This window comes from Gossypium arboreum, chromosome 6 (genome assembly GCF_025698485.1).
Source record: "Gossypium arboreum isolate Shixiya-1 chromosome 6, ASM2569848v2, whole genome shotgun sequence".
In the NCBI taxonomy this organism is placed as follows: domain Eukaryota; kingdom Viridiplantae; phylum Streptophyta; class Magnoliopsida; order Malvales; family Malvaceae; genus Gossypium; species Gossypium arboreum.
In genome coordinates, this window is record NC_069075.1 from 70648628 (window position 1) to 70666625 (window position 17998).

Below are 17998 nucleotides of genomic sequence, written 5' to 3' on the forward strand. Positions count from 1 at the left end.
GATCGAAGACGCGAAGATGATGATCTCAAGAACATTAAACTGCTATTCCACCGTTTCAAGGTAGATCGTATCCGGAGGCCTATCTTGAGTGGGAAAAAAAGATAGAGTTGGTGTTCGATTGTCACAATTACTCCGAGAATAAAAAGGTGAAACTAGCAGCAATAGAGTTTTTGGACTACGCCGTGATTTGGTGGGAACAACTAACCACTAGTCGGAGGAGTAACGGTGAACGTCCTATCTCTACATGGATCGAAATGAAGGTGGTGATGAGACGACGATTTATTCCTGCGTACTATCACCGGGAGTTGCACCAAAAACTCCAAAATCTCATGCAAGGGTCCAAAAGTGTCGAGGATTACTACAAAGAGATGGAAATCACGATGATTCGAGCGGATGTCCAAGAAGATCCCCAAGCAATGATGGCACGATTCCTGGCTGGTCTAAATCAAGATATAGCAAACGTAGTGGAATTACAGCACTACATTGAAGTGGTTGATATGGTCCATATGGCCATCAAGGTGGAAAGACAACTCAAGAGAAAAGGCCCAAGTCGAGGGTTTCCCACTTCCAACCCTTCAAAGTGGAGCCAAGGATCAAGTAAAGGACCTGCCATTCCTCGAGGGAAGGAGACCACAGTACCTCCAAAAACCAACAAGCCCATCGCCGAAGTAAACAAAGGCAAGGCACCCGAATCGTCATACAATCGAAATCGGGATATCAAGTGTTTTAAGTGTCTCAGAAGAGGCCACATAGCAAGCCAATGCCCAAATTGATATGAGCACGCCCCGCGAACTTTATCGAGCAAGTCTGTCAAGCCAAGCAATGACATGTTGGCAAGCTGATCCAAGCTCGTTTCCAGCTCCACGAGCTCCATCCAGCTCAAATCCAGCTTATTCGAGCTCAATCCATCTTGCCTGAGCTAAACCGAGCTCACTCCTAGCTCACTTTCAACTTACGAGCTAAACCTTAGCTCAACTTCAGCTTAGGAGTTTAGCCTCAGCTCAACTTTAGCTCATGAGCTAAAGCTTAGCTCATTTTAGTTTAAACTCGGTTTTGTCTTTAATGCATTAAATAAAAATTTGCACATATTTATTTAAGCATTAAACTTGTCTTATATTAATATTTGTTATTAATATGTCATAGTCATTACATAAATTGATTATGTTCACATAGCTGAATTAATGCATGACATTAATGTGTTCACATCATGCCAAATTTATGAGTGTTCATGAGATATCTTAATGACTTGTTTATTTCATGTAGGTACATCCCTTTGGACGGTACAATGTATGGATGAAGAAACATCTCTTTGGGCATTCCACACTCATGAATGAAGAAGTATTAAATCTTTGGTGCATGTACGGCTAGATGCAAGGTTTCTACAAATTCATGCATGTGTCGAATGCATGTATGGACATTAAAGGCTAGTCCATGAATGGATCAAATGCATGGGATGATAGAATGCATGAATGGCTTAAGTGCATGTATGGTGGCTGTCTCCTAACTTTCCAAGGCACTTATTCGGCCAAGAAGTAGCTGTTCACACTTTGAATTGACCTATAAGCTATTACACATGCATGGATGGGTTCAAGAACGTCCAAAGGAAGGAATTAACTCAATAATTCAACACATTGATTGAATTAAGTGTATGCACAAAGGGGAGAACGAATTTACTAGGTTCATGCTGCCATTTATGAACCTACATGCTATTAAAGAGTTTAATTATGAGGATACATGTTCCATACAAGTGCATGAACATCCCAAGGAGATGAATGCAACCTTCGGTGCACATACAAGTCACTTGAAGCCTTTCTTTATGATTAAGCATTCATGCACACACTTAGGGGGAAGAAAGTGTCCATTCAACTAGTTCATGAATCTGCCGAATTTATGAACTATTTTAATACATTAGTGTGAACGTTTTTATTATTGTGTGAACACCTAGATGCCGAATTTGAATGGTCATCTATGTGCCTATAAGTATTTGTTTTCTTTCAATTGTAAGGGACTTTTGCCAAAATTGTTAATGAACATTTGTTCTTGTGAGGTTGCTTCCTCTCATATCTCCTACAAGTTTCGAAAGACTTATCTGGCTTGTGCTAGTGGCGTCAATCGTCTTGTTTGAACTTATCACCAATCTTGGTGTGGCGTTCACCTATCCATCTATCCATACTTTCACCTTAACAATATAGGAACTGGGGTGACACTTCTTAGTGTTGAATCATTCCTGACGTTGAGTTTGTTTTCCATTCCCATCCTTCGAATTATTTTCTTGTTATACCAAATCGACCAATTTATCCATCACCCATCTTTGCTACACATAACCGAACCTATTACTAAACTTACTCTTCTTGAAACCTTTCGCTTATTCTAATCCATTATTTTACTTTTATTACTAAAATCCAAGACACGAACGACTCTCTCGAACTACGATCGGGCAACTATGTGAATTTGACTCATCTACCCGGGCCGGATCACATCACAAATCGAAGGACCATGGTATTGTGAGCAAATGGCGAGATCGAAACAGAGGATGAGGAGGAGAAAGAATCTGAATCGGCTTCCGAAGTCGAGGAGGACGTGGAACAACCCATGGAAGGAGAACTACTTGTTGTAAAACGAAGTCTAAGTCTCCAAGGCGCGGAGAATAATCTTCAATGAGAGAATTTCTTCCACACTCGGTGCCAAGTCGGAGGCAAAGTCTGTAGCGTCATTATCGACGGAGGCAGCTGTACCAATGTAGCAAGTACCATGATGGTTGAAAGACTTGGTTTGCCTACTACCAAGCATCCGAGCCCCTACAAACTTCAATGGCTCAATGACGGAGGAGAGCTTAAGGTAACGAAACAAGTACTTGTCTCTTTTAACATTGGCAAGTATTCGGATGAAGTTCTTTGTGACGTTGTACCGATGCATGCGGGGCATCTGTTACTTGGCCGACCGTGGCAATTTGATAGACGAGTTCAACACGACGGGTATACCAACCGGTATACATTCAAATTCATGGGAAAGAATGTGACGTTACGTAGTTGACTCCCAAACAAGTGTATGAAGACCAAATCAAGCTAAAAGCTTCTATTGAGCAAATGAGAGAAAAAGAAAAAGAAAGTTGTAAAAAAATAAAGGAAGAGAAAAATAAGAAAAAAAACAAAAGAGAGTGACAAGAAAAATATCTAAGAAAAAGAAGAAAAAGAAAAAAAAATGAAGAAAATGAGTGTTTTTGCAAGAGTTAGTGATGTGAGGAAGGCTTTGTGATGAATCGAACTGTTCTTGTACTTTTGTACAAGGAAGCATTAATTTCTACTAACAATTTACCCGATACCCTGCCCCCTACTATTTTGTCTTTGTTGTAGGATTTCCAAGACGTTTTTCCGGAAGAAACCCCGAGTGGTCTTCTACCACTTCGTGGAATCGAGCATCAAATTGATTTTGTGCCAGGAGCGGTTATTCCAAATTGACCTGCCTACCGAGCCAATCTGGAGGAGACCAAGGAGTTGCAAAGACAAGTCAATGAACTGATGGAAAAAGGCTACATTCGCGAGAGCCTAAGTCCTGTCTTTGTTCCGTATTATTGGTACCGAAAAGGATAGAACATGGCGCATGTGCGTGGATTGCCGAGCCGTTAACAAGATAACGATCAAAATCGTCATCCCATTCCTCGCTTAGATGACATGTTAGATGAGCTTAGTGGGGCCAAAGTGTTTTCAAAATCGATTTGAAGAGTGGCTACCACCAAATTCGGATGCGAGAAGGAGCGAATGGAAAACGGCATTCAAGACCAAGCACAGACTATCTGAATGGTTGGTTATGCCTTTTGGCCTTACTAACGCTCCAAGTACGTTCATGAGACTAATGAACCATGTCTTAAGGCCTTTCATCGGTAAGTTTTGTGTGGTATATTTCGACGATATATTGATTTACAGCAAATCTATGGAAGAACATGTAAGTCATCTCAAATCTATTTTAGAAGTTTTGCGGAGACCTTATATGCTAATTTAAAGAAATGTTCTTTTTGTTCTAACAAAACTATTTTTCTAGGATTTGTAGTTAGTGCGGATGGTCTCGAGGTAGACCAAGAGAAGATTAAGGCCATACGAGATTGGCCCAGGCCTACGAGCGTTACGCAAGTTCGAAGTTTCCATGGCCTAGCAAGTTTCTACCGACGATTCGTTTTGAATTTTAGCACTATTGCTGCTCCACTTACGAGTGTTATTAAGAAAAATTCTTCTTTTATTTGGAACGATGAACAAGAGAAATCATTTATAAAAATCAAAGATTGTATCACTAACGCTCCTTTGCTTGCCCTTCCAGATTTCTCAAAGACTTTTGAGATCGAGTGCGATGCTTTGGGCATTGGAATCGGGGCCGTGTTGACACAAGACGGACGTCCTGTGGCTTACTTTAGTGAAACACTCAATGGAGTCGTACTCAACTATCCGGTGTATGATAAAGAGATGTACGCGCTCATACGAGCTCTTGAGACATGGCAACATTACTTGTGGCCTAAGGAATTCGTTATTCACTCCGATCACGAAGCCTTGAAACACATCAAAGGCCAACATAAGTTGAACCGACGCCATGCGAAGTGGGTTGAATACCTTGAGTCGTTTCCGTATGTCATCAAATATAAGAAAGGTAAAGATAATATTGTGGCTGATGCGCTTTCAAGAAGGTATACTCTCTTATCATATTTGGATTCTAAGATTCTTGGTTTTGCATTATTAAAAGATTCCTATGTAAACGATTCCGATTTTGGAGAGATATTTGTTTCTTGTGAGAAAGGTCCTTTGAAAATTTTTATTGGTACGAGGGCTAACTTTTCCGAGAAGGTAAACTATGCATTCCTTGTGGATCTGTTCGAGACCTATTAGTGCATGAGGCGCATAGTGGCGGGCTTATGGGACACTTCGGAGTCAATAAGACACTAGCCACTCTCCATGAACATTTTTATTGGCCGCGAATGCAAAAAGATGTGGAGCGAGTTTGCGAAAGGTGTCTAGCCTGCAAGAAGGCTAAATCAAAGGTTCAACCCCATGGCTTGTACACACCATTGCCCATTCCTGAAGCACCATGGATTGACACCTCCATGGATTTTGTTCTTGGACTTCCGCACACAAAAACGGGGAAGGATTCTATTTTTGTTGTTGTTGATAGATTTTCAAAAATGTCTCATTTTATTGCCTGTATTAAGATTGACGATGCCGTTCATGTTGCAAACTTATTTTTCAGGGATATCGTTAGACTACATGGTATTCCTCGTACGATAGTGTCGGACCGAGATGCAAAATTTTTAAGTCACTTTTGGAGGTCTTTGTGGGGTAAATTAGGGACCAAACTTCTGTTTTCGACCACCTGCCACCCCCAAACCGATGGCCAAACGAAAGTTGTCAATAGAGTTCTATCTACTTTGCTTCGGGCCATCGTTCGGAAGAATTTGAAGACATGGGAGGATTGTCTAACCCATATTGAGTTTGCGTATAATCATTCTGTCCATTCTGCGACTAAATTCTCCCCATTTGAAATTGTTTACGGTTTTAATCCCTTGACTCCTTTAGATCTATTGCCTTTACCTACTGATCAGTTTGTCCATGTAGATGCGAAGAAAAAGGCAGATTTTGTCAAGGATTTACATAGCAAGGTGCGGGCCAATATCGAGGCTAGGACTGATGATGTGATCTGGCCCGGTAGATGAGTCAAATTCACGTAGTTGCCCGATCGTAGTTCGAGAGAGTCGTTCGTGCCTCAGATTTTAGTAATAAAAGTAAAATAATGGATTAAAATAAGCGGAAGGTTTCAAGAAGGGTAAGTTTAGTAATAGGTTCGGTTATGTGTAGCAAAGATGGGAGATGGATAAATGGGTCAGTTTGGTTACAAGAAAATAATTCGAAGGATGGGAATGGAAAACGAACTTAACGTCAGGAATGATTCAACACTAAGAAGTGTCACCCCGGTTCCTATATTGTTAAGGTGAAAGTATGGATAGACGGATAGGTGAATTCCACACCAAGATTGGTGATAAGTTCAAACAAGACGATTGACACCACTAGCACAAGCCAGATAAGTCTTTCGAAACTTGTACGAGATATGAGAGGAAGCAACCTCACAAGAACAAATGTTCATTAACAAATTTGGCAAAAGTCCTTTACAAATGAAAGAAAACAAATATTTATAGGCACATAGATGACCATTCAAATTCGGCATCTAGGTGTTCACACAATAATAAAAACGTTCACACTAATGTATTAAAATAGTTCATAAATTGGCAGATTCATGCACTAGTGAATGGACACTTTCTTCCCCTTGGTTTGTGCATGAATGCTTAGTCATAAAGAAAGGCTTCAAGTGACTTGTATGTGCACCAAAAGGTTGCATTCATCTCCTTGGGACGTTCATGTACTTGTATGGAACATGTATCTTCATAATTAAACACTTTAATGGCATGTAAGTTCATAAATGGCAGCAGGAACCTAGTAAATTCGTTCTCCCCTTTGTGCATGCACTTAATTCAATCAATATGTTGAATTATTAAGTTAATTCCTTCCCTTGGACGTTCTTGAACCCATCCATGCATGTGTAGTAGCCTATAGGTCAATTCAAAGTGTGAACATGTTCAAGGAGCTCTATGGTCAACATAGAATTAGTTAGTAGCTACTTCTTGGCCGAATAAGTGCCTTGGAAAGTTAGGAGACAGCCACCATACATGCACTTAAGCCATTCATGCATTCTATCATCCCCTGCATTTGATCCATTCATGGACTAGCCTTTAATGTCCATACATGCATTCGACACTGATACAACCACACCTCCCGAGTTGTCGGCTGCCAATGAAGATCCTCTCGAATTGCCCGTAGGACCGATCACCCGAGCTCGAGCAAAGAGATTCAAAGATGCAACAACAACCTTAGTTGATAGAGTTTGGGGTGAAACCGTTGCTGGACTTCTTGAAAGCTCTTGGACCAGCAAGCCAAGCAAACCATGCATACTCCTTCAAGCTCAAATCAGCTCAAATCAGCTCAACTTCAACTTAACTTAGCTCATCGAGCTCGTTTCACTCATTTCATTATTGCGTTTATTATCTTTGGAATAAATCATTTAAGTTCTGTTAGTTTTATTAATTAATTTGTCATAATCTGGACATGTTTTAATTATGTTCTAAATTAAGTACTTAATTAATTAGGACCAATTAAATATGTCTTAACTATTACAAAGATTAATTATGTCCAGCCTAATTTATGGTGCAAGATTTATTTATGTTGCGAATTTAATGTGTCTAAAAGGGATTTAATTTGCTGAATTAAATGTTGTAGGTACATTACCCTTGGACGGCATAGGTGCATGGATGATTTAAAATTGGTGTGCTGATCTTTGGTGTTCCCTAAGTGACCATTCAGCCAAACCTTACAACTCTTCAAGAAGACCGATTGGCTGCCCAAGACAAATTAAGGCTGTTCACACCCACCGATTATTCCTTTCACACCAAGGGCTGTTCGGTTTGTTTGTTCACACATGTGTGGCTGTTCAAATCGGTTTGTTCACATTCTAAGACTATTGAAGTGCTCTAGACAGCTCCTTAATCACATGAACATCCGGCTGAATCAAGCAAAGAGATTAAATCCAAATTCAAGCATTTGGCCGAACCTATTGATGGCATTTCAGCTCCCAAACAATTCATTCAATTTTCTATTGAATCAAGGCATCTAGAAGCTGCCCTTACCGTTCTCCATGCACAAGAAACTTCAAGGAAGCTTCATCAAAATTCTGGAATTTTCGAAACCATTTAGCTACCTCAAGAGCCTATTCGGCTATCCCTTGCATTCACTATAAATTGTGGCTTGTGTTACTTTGTAAAGAACTTTTTGAAACTTTTGTTAATGTTATGCTGCCAAAATCGTGAGGCAAACCTTTCTTATATTTCGTTCAAAGATTCGTTTGGCGTTCCTAGCGTTCTAGTTGTGTCAGCCATGTTCTTTGTTGAAACCGAACTTATCACTACTCGTAGTGTGCCGTTCAAACATACCGAGGTTCCTATCTTGTTAGATAGTGGGTCGAGGTTTTTCCTTTACCAATTCCAAACCGAACTAAAAGAGCTTATAAACAACGGGTCGATACCAAATCGGTATTGGTTCTTGTTTGCACTTCTTGTTCAACCCCATTTCTCCATTTACCTAATTGAACCAATTCCTTCATCCATACCTATTCGGACTCCAAACCCGAATTTTCAAACTCTTCTTACCTATTCTAATCTGAACCCAAAACCAATACCCTTCTTTCCTTCATCTAACCTTTTCAATTAAACCTAACGTAACTTCTCGTAGACGATCGGGCAATCTACATACGACTCGACTCTTCCGAGGCGGATCGTATCAGACACATGCATGAATTTGTAGAAACATTGCATCTAGCCGTACATGCACCAGCATTTAATACTTCTTCATTCATGAGTGTGGAATGCCCAAAAGAGATGTTTCTTCATCCATACATTGTACCGTCCAAAGGAATGTACCTACATGAAATAAACAAGTCATTAAGACATCTCATGAACACTCATAAATTCGGCATGATGTGAACACATTAATGTCATGCATTAATTCGGCTATGTGAACATAATCAATTTATATAATGACAATGACATATTAATAACAAATATTAATATAAGACAAGTTTAATGCTTAAATGAATATGTGCAAATTTTTATTTAATGTATTAAAGACAAAACCGAGTTTAAACTAAAATGAGCTAAGCTTTAGCTCGTGAGCTAAAGTTGAGTGAGGCTAAACTCCTAAGTGAAGTTGAGCTAAGGTTTAGCTCGTGAGATGAATATGAGCTAGGAGTGAGCTCGGTTTAGCTCGAGCAAGTTGGATTGAGCTCGAATGTTGGATTTGAGCTGGGCCGGAGCTCGTGGAGCCGAAACGAGTGGGATCACTTGCCAACATGTCAATGCTCGGCTTGACAGACTTGTTCGATGAAGTTCATGGGCGTGCTCGTATCATTCCCCCTCTTTTAGTCAACTTGTCCTCAAGTCGAGCCGTTTGTCCATGGGAGAACTTTGACTCATGCATGGTTTTCCTTGGTCAAATGGGATGGAAGATGTCACACAAACCTGAAAAATTCTTACCACAGCTAATATAAAGAAACTCAAAGGAGTCAGATTCAAATGTGTTTGATAGTTCATAAAAAATTCATTCAATCGAACATATGCCAAAAATCTCAATTGGACAAAGCAAGCATACGTAAATTTATCAAAGAGTTTCGTTAGACCATCGTTGCAAACATGAAGACTAAGTTGGATCAAGGGATAATTGGTTGTAAATGATGGCAGGCACTTAAACACATTATTCCTCATCCAAAACATTTCAATATGTTTATTCAGAAATAACAATTCATGGGAATGTACACGCAAAGTGTACCATGGCCAATTGGAAACTAGATCACTCTTTCGCTTATTAACAACATGATTTGTGTAATCACTTTCCAACACAAACGGATCACTACTAGGCCAAAGACAACAATCAATCACAACAAGGTACAAACAATTTCCAAACATCAAACCATCAAAAAGATTTTCAACAAGATTGAATAGAGTAAAGGTATTTGAAAATTTTCATAAACTTTACCTTGTCGATCTTGAAGAGAAGAAAATTTAGGATCGGTTTTACCTTTTTCAAACAAGATAAATCTTCTCTATTAGGCAGATAATGTAAAACAAACCTTTACCTCGATCAACTTGGGTTGGTGACGAAGCACCATGATGACTCGTATGCGTTTTAAAGGGTTACATTCACAAAATGTAAAAGGTTAGTTTCAATAGGAGGTATGGACTGAAAAGAAAAAATAAATCATCATTGAAATTTGATTCAAGTCCCAAAGCATAAGTCGATCTTACCTTCTCAAAATGGAACGAAAATTTGAGATGTGGCCAAACAAGGTGATTAGTAAACGAATCAAAATTGAAACCCAAATCATTGAAGTTCACCTTCTTATCAAAAGTTCGAACATCAAGCAAACATAATTTGAATGCAAATGATGCCAAGTGCTTAATGTTTCCATAAAATGAATTCATGTAGCAAATACTGGGCTTGAACACACGAACTTGTTTAGGAATTCCAACAAGCAACATATTAGAAAAGATATAATCAACTCACCACACGAATTATATTTCACTAGTTTAAACACACATGTTGATTTGACAAAACCGAGCATACCAAAATGCAAAGGTTCATACTTCAAGAGTATTAATCGGAATGCAAATCACTACATGGAAATTTAGCACAAAAACTCAAAGATTGTTCATGAAGAACACAATTGCACATATCATGTGAAGATCTTTTAACATGGATGCCAAACAAAGAATTTTTAACGAACATGCAACTTTTCAAACAGCAGATTTATCACAAATCAATTGAGCAGCATATTTAAACATAAAGATTTAACACATGAGTTCAAAAAGTTTTGTGGTCAAACACATCGAATTTTATGTGATGACTTTGATCAAACATGTTCAAAATTTGCTTAGAGAAAACTAATCCAATGTTGTCAACAAATTTGCCAATATAGTAATCGTCATAAAAAAAGCTGTATATGGCACCTTTTAAAACAAAATCGCTAACAACCGTAAGTGAACAAAAATTAACCAAATCAAGTGACTTTGATTCGATAAACAAAGAATCCTTACCTTCCTTACCTTCGATCGCAAGTGGGTGGTTGTCATTTGCGAACTTACCTTTTTTGAACAACCTAAAACACCTCTCATTTGGAAGGTAATGTAGATGGAATTGGTCGCACAAACTTCTAGGAACCTGAAAAGTTAACTCACAAGAAGATCAAACAGGTGGGTTAGTAGAAATAATCCTCACTTGCTCACTTGTTTTCTCACTTGATTCTTTTTCTTCTGAATCACTCGTTTCTTTTGTTTCAATTTCTTTTTCATCTTCTTTTTCACTCTCAAATTTCTTTTCGTTTTCTTTTTCAATCCCATTTTCTTTTTCATTTTCTTTTTGCTTTTCAAAGGCTTTTTCAAGTTCTCTCAAGATTCGCTCATTTTCTCTCTTACTTGCCTCTTGCCTCTCTTTTCTTTTTATTTCATTTTCTTTTTCTTCTTTTGCTTTTGCTTTTTCTTTTCTTTTCTTTTTTTTTCTTTACAAGAATGTACAAAAGAACGATGAGAATACAAATCTTGTTCGAAAGATGAAGAACTATTTGCATATGATTCACAATCAAAACTTCGTGAAGAATACTCCGAGTAAGATTTCTTTGAAGATCTAGTAGGAGTATGTCTTTCTCTTCGAACGCCATCTTGGAATGAATCAAAATCGTAATTGGCTTCTCATCTTCTCGAATTTCTTGATGAAAAGGACTTTCGATCGAAGTCACTTCTCGAATTCACTGATGAATATGAGTATAGTATGAATCTCTTTGTCTCGAAGTAGATGACAAAAAGGAATCACGATTGGAACTTTTTTTCAGGTAGTAGTCGGGGGTATATCTCCGTGGGGTTCTTGGTTCCGTTTTACGACTTGAAGAAACTCGTTCACTTTGGTCTCGTTTAGTCGCCATTCTTCGCTTTTCTTGAACCAAGTATTGGTATTCCGATTCGGTGAACTCTTCGCGTGACATGATTTTTGTTGCTAAAAAGTAAATGTTAGATCACAAAACAAAATAAAAAAAATAAAAAAAATTAAGTACCTCACCACAAACCTCACAATTTCGCTCGGAAAGAAGAAGAAAAAAGGTGTCACTCCCGCTCGTGTTTACACTCGTTTGGCTTTTACCTCCACTCGAATGATCTCACTCACTCTAGCCTTTTACCACTCAAGCTTACTCTCGTAACCTCGTATTTTGTTTCTTTCGACTTGTCTTGGTGCCTTGGGGTCGGTTTCAAGATGGTTACAAAGGTTAGAATGTCACGGTGTACGGGTAGGCTAAAAGAAAAATAGTCTTTGGTGTAGTGTGGCATTTTGGGGGGGTAAAAGTTGCTGGAAAGAAAGATTGAAGGTCGGAACAAAAATGTAAACAAAAGAATAAATCTTGATCACACACTTTCCTTCTTTTTTTTTTTAATTTTGTATTTTTTTGTCTCTTTTTTTTAATACTTCACAATATCACTATTACAAAAGAGAGAACGAAAATTACAACTTGAATTTTTTTTTTAATTCGAATTTTTTTAACTACGAACCTATTTCGATCTTGTTACGAACGTCGGCGCCTCTTGATTTACAAGCTTTGATACCAAATGATGTGATCCGGCCCAGGTAGATGAGTCGAATTCACGTAGTTGCCCGATCGTAGTTCGAGAGAGTCGTTCGTGCCTCAGATTTTAGTAATAAAAGTAGAATAATGGATTAAAATAAGCGGAAAGTTTCAAAAAGGGTAAGTTTAGTAATAGGTTCGGTTATGTGTAGCAAAGATGGGAGATGGATAAATGGGTCGGTTTGGTTACAAGAAAATAATTCGAAGGATGGGAATGGAAAACGAACTTAACGTCAGGAATGATTCAACACTAAGAAGTGTCACCCCAGTTCCTATATTGTTAAGGTGAAAGTATGGATAGATGGATAGGTGAATGCCACACCAAGATTGGTGATAAGTTCAAACAAGACGATTGACGCCACTAGCACATGCCAGATAAGTCTTTCGAAACTTGTACGAGATATGAGAGGAAGCAACCTCACAAGAACAAATGTTCATTAACAAATTTGGCAAAAGTCCTTTACAAATGAAAGAAAACAAATATTTATAGGCACATAGATGACCATTCAAATTCGGCATCTAGGTGTTCACACAATAATAAAACGTTCACACTAATGTATTAAAATAGTTCATAAATTCGCAGATTCATGCACTAGTGAATGGACACTTTCTTCCCCTTGGTTTGTGCATGAATGCTTAGTCATAAAGAAAGGCTTCAAGTGACTTGTATGTGCACCAAAAGGTTGCATTCATCTCCTTGGGACGTTCATGCACTTGTATGGAACATGTATCTTCATAATTAAACACTTTAATGGCATGTAAGTTCATAAATGGCAGCATGACCCTAGTAAATTCGTTCTCCCCTTTGTGCATGCACTTAATTCAATCAATATGTTGAATTATTAAGTTAATTCCTTCCCTTGGACGTTCTTGAACCCATCCATGCATGTGTAGTAGCCTATAGGTCAATTCAAAGTGTGAACATGTTCAAGGAGCTCTATGGTCAACATAGAATTAGTTAGTAGCTACTTCTTGGCCGAATAAGTGCCTTGGAAAGTTAGGAGACAGCCACCATACATGCACTTAAGCCATTCATGCATTCTATCATCCCATGCATTTGATCCATTCATGGACTAGCCTTTAATGTCCATACATGCATTCGACACATGCATGAATTTGTAGAAACATTGCATCTAGCCGTACATGCACCAGCATTTAATACTTCTTCATTCATGAGTGTAGAATACCCAAAAGAGATGTTTCTTCATCCATACATTGTACCGTCCAAAGGAATGTACCTACATGAAATAAACAAGTCATTAAGACATCTCATGAACACTCATAAATTTAAGCATGATGTGAACACATTAATGTCATGCATTAATTCGCTAAGTGAACATAATCAATTTATATAATGACAATGACATATTAATAACATATATATAAGACAAGTTTAATGCTTAAATGAATATGTGCAAATTTTTATTTAATGTATTAAAGACAAAACCGAGTTTAAATTAAAATGAGCTAAGCTTTAGCTCGTGAGCTAAAGTTGAGCTGAGGCTAAACTCCTAAGCTGAAGTTGAGCTAAGGTTTAGCTCGTGAGCTAAATATGAGCTAGGAGTGAGCTCGGTTTACTCAGGCAAGTTGAATTGAGCTCGAATAAGCTGGATTTGAGCTGTACGGAGCTCGTGGAGCTGGAAACGAGCTGGGATCAGCTTGCCAACATGTCAATGCTCGGCTTGACAGACTTGTTCGATGAAGTTCGCGGGGCGTGCTCGTATCAACTGAGTCCTATGTGCGTAATGCGAACAAAGGCCGAAACAAGTAGTTTTGAACTCGGAGATTGGGTGTGGGTTCATATGCGAAAAGAAAGGTTTTCGGCTCAGCGAAAGTCGAAGTTATTGCCGAGAGGAGATGGGCCATTTCAAGTTTTGGAACGAATAAATGATAATTCTTATAAACTTGATCTCCCAGGTGAGTACAATGTAAGTGCTACCTTTAATGTAGCTGATCTCTCTTTCTATGATATAGGTGACGATTTGGGGGCAAATCGCTTCGAAGAGAGGGGGAATGATACAACCACACCTCCCGAGTTGTCGGCTGCCAATGAAGATCTTCTCGAATTTCCCGTAGGACCGGTCACTCGAGCTCGAGCAAAGAGATTCAAAGACGCAACAACAGCCTTAGTTGATAGAGTTTGGGGTGAAACCGTTGCTGGACTTCTTGAAAGCTCTTGGACCAACAAGCCAAGCAAACCATGCATACTCCTTCAAGCTCAAATCAGCTCAACTTCAACTTAACGTAGCTCAACGAGCTCGTTTCAGCTCATTTCATAATTGCGTTTATTATGCTAGAATAAATCATTCAAGTTGCTGTTAGTTTTATTAGTTATTTGTTTTAATAATTAATTTGTCATAATCTGGACATGTTTTAATTATGTTCTAAATTAAGTACTTAATTAATTAGGACCAATTAAATCTGTCTTAACTATTACAAAGATTAATTATGCCCAGCCTAATTTATGGTGCAAGATTTATTTGTCTATGTTGCCGAATTTAATGAGTCTAAAAGGGATTTTAATTTGCTGAATTAAATGTTGTAGGTACATTACCCCTTGGACGGCATAGGTGCATGGATGATTTAAAATTGGTATGCTGATCTTTGGTGTCCCCTAAGTGAAGCCAAACCTTACAACTCTTCAAGAAGACCGATTGGCTGCCCAAGACAAAATTAAGGCTCCTCACACCCACCCGATTATTCCTTTCACACCAAGGGCTGTTCGGTTTTGTTTGTTCACACATGTGTGGCTGTTCAAATCGGTTTGTTCACATTCTAAGACTATTGAAGTGCTCTAGACAGCTCCTTAATCACATGAACATCCTATTGAATCAAGCAAGAAAGATTAAATCCAAATTCAAGCATTTGGTCGAACCTATTGATGGCATTTCAGCTCCCAAACAATTCATTCAATTTTTCTATTGAATCAAGGCATCTAGAAGCTGCCCCTTACCGTTCTCCATGCACAAGAAACTTCAAGGAAGCTTCATCAAAAATTCTAGAATTTTCAGCAACCATTTAGCTACCTCAAGAGCCTATTCGGCTATCCCTTGCATTCACTATAAATTGTGGCTTGTGTTACTTTGAAAAGAACTTTTTAGACTTTTGTTAATGTTATGTGCCGAATTTGTTAGGCAAAACTTTTCTCAAATTTCGCTCAAAGATTCGATTGGCTTCCTAGCGCCTAGTGTGTCAACCGTTGTTCTTTGTCGAAACCGAACTTATCACTACTCGTAGTGTGGCGCTCAAACATACCGAGGTTCCTATCTTGTTAGATAGTGGGTCGAGGTTTTCATTTACCAATTCCAAACCGAACTAAAAGAGCTTATAAACAACGGTCGATACCAAATCGGTATTGGTTCTTGTTTGCACTTTTTGTTCAACCCCATTTCTCCATTTACCAATTGTACCTAAACTGACTATTCCATTCAAACCATTTCTTAATACCATTTCGTTCTTACCCTTCATTCCATTACGTCCTTTTCTTCAATTCCCCCTTGCCTAATTGAACCAATTCATTCATCCATACCAATTCGGACTCCAAACCTGAACTTTCAAATTCTTCTTACCTATTCTAATTCGAACCCAAAACCAATATCCTTCCTTCCTTCATCCAACCTTTTCAATTAAACCTAACGTAACTTCTTGTTGACGATCGGGCACACTAATACGACTCGACTCTTCCGAGGCGGATCGTATCAAAAATTGAGATAAAAGAAACAAGTGGTTCAGAAGAAATAGAATCGAGTGAAAATGATGTTAGTGAGCAAGCGAGAATTCTTTCTACTAACACTTATGCTCGATCTTTTAGTGATCTTTCTTTTCAGGTTGCTAAAAGTCCGTGAGACCAAATCCAACTCCGATACCTTCAAAAGAGAGGCTTTTTCAGTTGTTTGAAAAAGGTAAGTCTGTGGACGACCGCCACCCATTGGAAATCGAAGGTAAGGAAGGTAAGGAATCTTTGTTTATCGAATCAAGGTAGCCTGATTTAAAAATTATTCATAAAGATTTTGATGGCATATCTTCTGAAAAACTTCCATCTTTTGATCTGGCTAATTATTGTTCACATATTAATGTTAACGATGTTGATTCAATAGATGCCACGAAGATTTCGTTTTATGACATGTTTCATAACGGTAATTCTGTTGATTCTATTGGACTGGTTCATCCTGCGCAAATTGTGAATGTATGTGATAAAAGGTTTTCACATTTTGATAAGCATGGCTATGTAAATTCTTTGAATTCATCTTTCTGTTTAGACGTGCCTATTCAAATGATTTGTGATGGATTTGAATTTCTGAAAGGTCGCATGAACACAACTTCTTTGCTCGATATATGTGGTAAAAGATTTTTGCATGAAATATTTAACTGTTTGATTATGCTCTTCAAGAGAAATCTTTGAATTTCTATGCAAAATATCCATGTTTTGATTGTTTGTTCAACTAGGATTTGTGAAACATGAATGCTTGTGTATTTGTCGGTTTAAAGTCTCTTTGATTCACTTTATGCCTATCTGCGAAAATGAAATTTTGTTGTAATTTGGGATAAGTGATCAAAACCGGTCGTTGTCGAGTAAGCCAATTCGAGTTGTTTCCAAGAAAAGGTAAGCATTGTGATCTTATTGTAAGTAACTTTGTTTTACCTTCTCATCTTCTTGAGTCTTATCTTTATTTTTGAAAATTAAGCATGTGGTGGATTACAAAATCAAAACCTAGTTTTTGATTCTAAAAATTTTAATTTTGATCCGGATTAGTTTATTTGCCCAACTTTGGATTAAGAAGTGGAGCAAGATTGTATGTTCTTCTTTCGGTGTTTCCTTAAACTTCTTCATTATTTTTTTGTTGAAACTTTGAAATGGCCTATCCAAAAAGAGGAAGGACATATGACTAATATTTTGTCTTTTTGAGTCTTGTGTGACTTTCAGGATATTGTGAGCCATTCTACCCCATTCGACGACCAAGGGTCTAGTGACGACGAAAGCTTTTTCGCAAGAAAATGGCCCGACTTGAGGACAAGTCACTTTGAAGATGGGGGGATGATGTGAGCATGCCCGGGGCATCTTCGAATGCAAACCAAGATCTAAATGAGCTGCCTAAAGGACCTATAACTCAAGCTCATGCTAAACATTTCCTAGAAGCTATTTTAGCTTCTAATGCAAAACCTTGGTTCGAAACAAGGGCCAATGCTCACAAAATCAGCTTGAAGCAACTATCCAAAGGACCCGTGCATTGTTGGCAAACTGATCCTAGTTCATTTCCAGCTCCTCAAGCTCCGTTCAGCTCAACTCAGCTCATTTAAGCTCGTTTCAGCTCGTTTGAGCTCAACCGAGCTTACTTTCAGCTCCTTCTTTCTTCCTTTCAATAAACTAAGTCTTAATTTAGTTTATAATTAAGTTTGCTACAGCTCATGCCGAAACCCCTAGCTCAATTTCAGCTCATTAAGTGTTTTGACTAATTTTGAGCTAGCCAAAATTTCTTCATAAGTTGACTTATAATTATTATGTCTAAATTTAATTATTGCTTTCAAATTGTTTAGTTATTAATTTAAATTATGATTTTTTTATGAATAGTTATCTTTTAAATAATTGTGTGCATTCATGAAGAGATGCATGAACGGGAAAGTTCAACGAATGAGAAGATTCATGCATGGCCTGGTTCAATGCTTGGAGGGAATTAATTTCTTATACATGGGAGGTTAATTACATGCATATGGATTAAGAAGATACATTCACTTAGGACGGTACAGATGCATG

General features: G+C 38.2%; 1 pseudogene; it reads left to right on the forward strand.

The window, feature by feature from the left end:
- Window positions 1–131: 131 nt before the first annotated feature.
- On the forward strand, window positions 132–17290 carry LOC128293797 (uncharacterized; annotated as a pseudogene).
- Window positions 17291–17998: the final 708 nt, after the last annotated feature.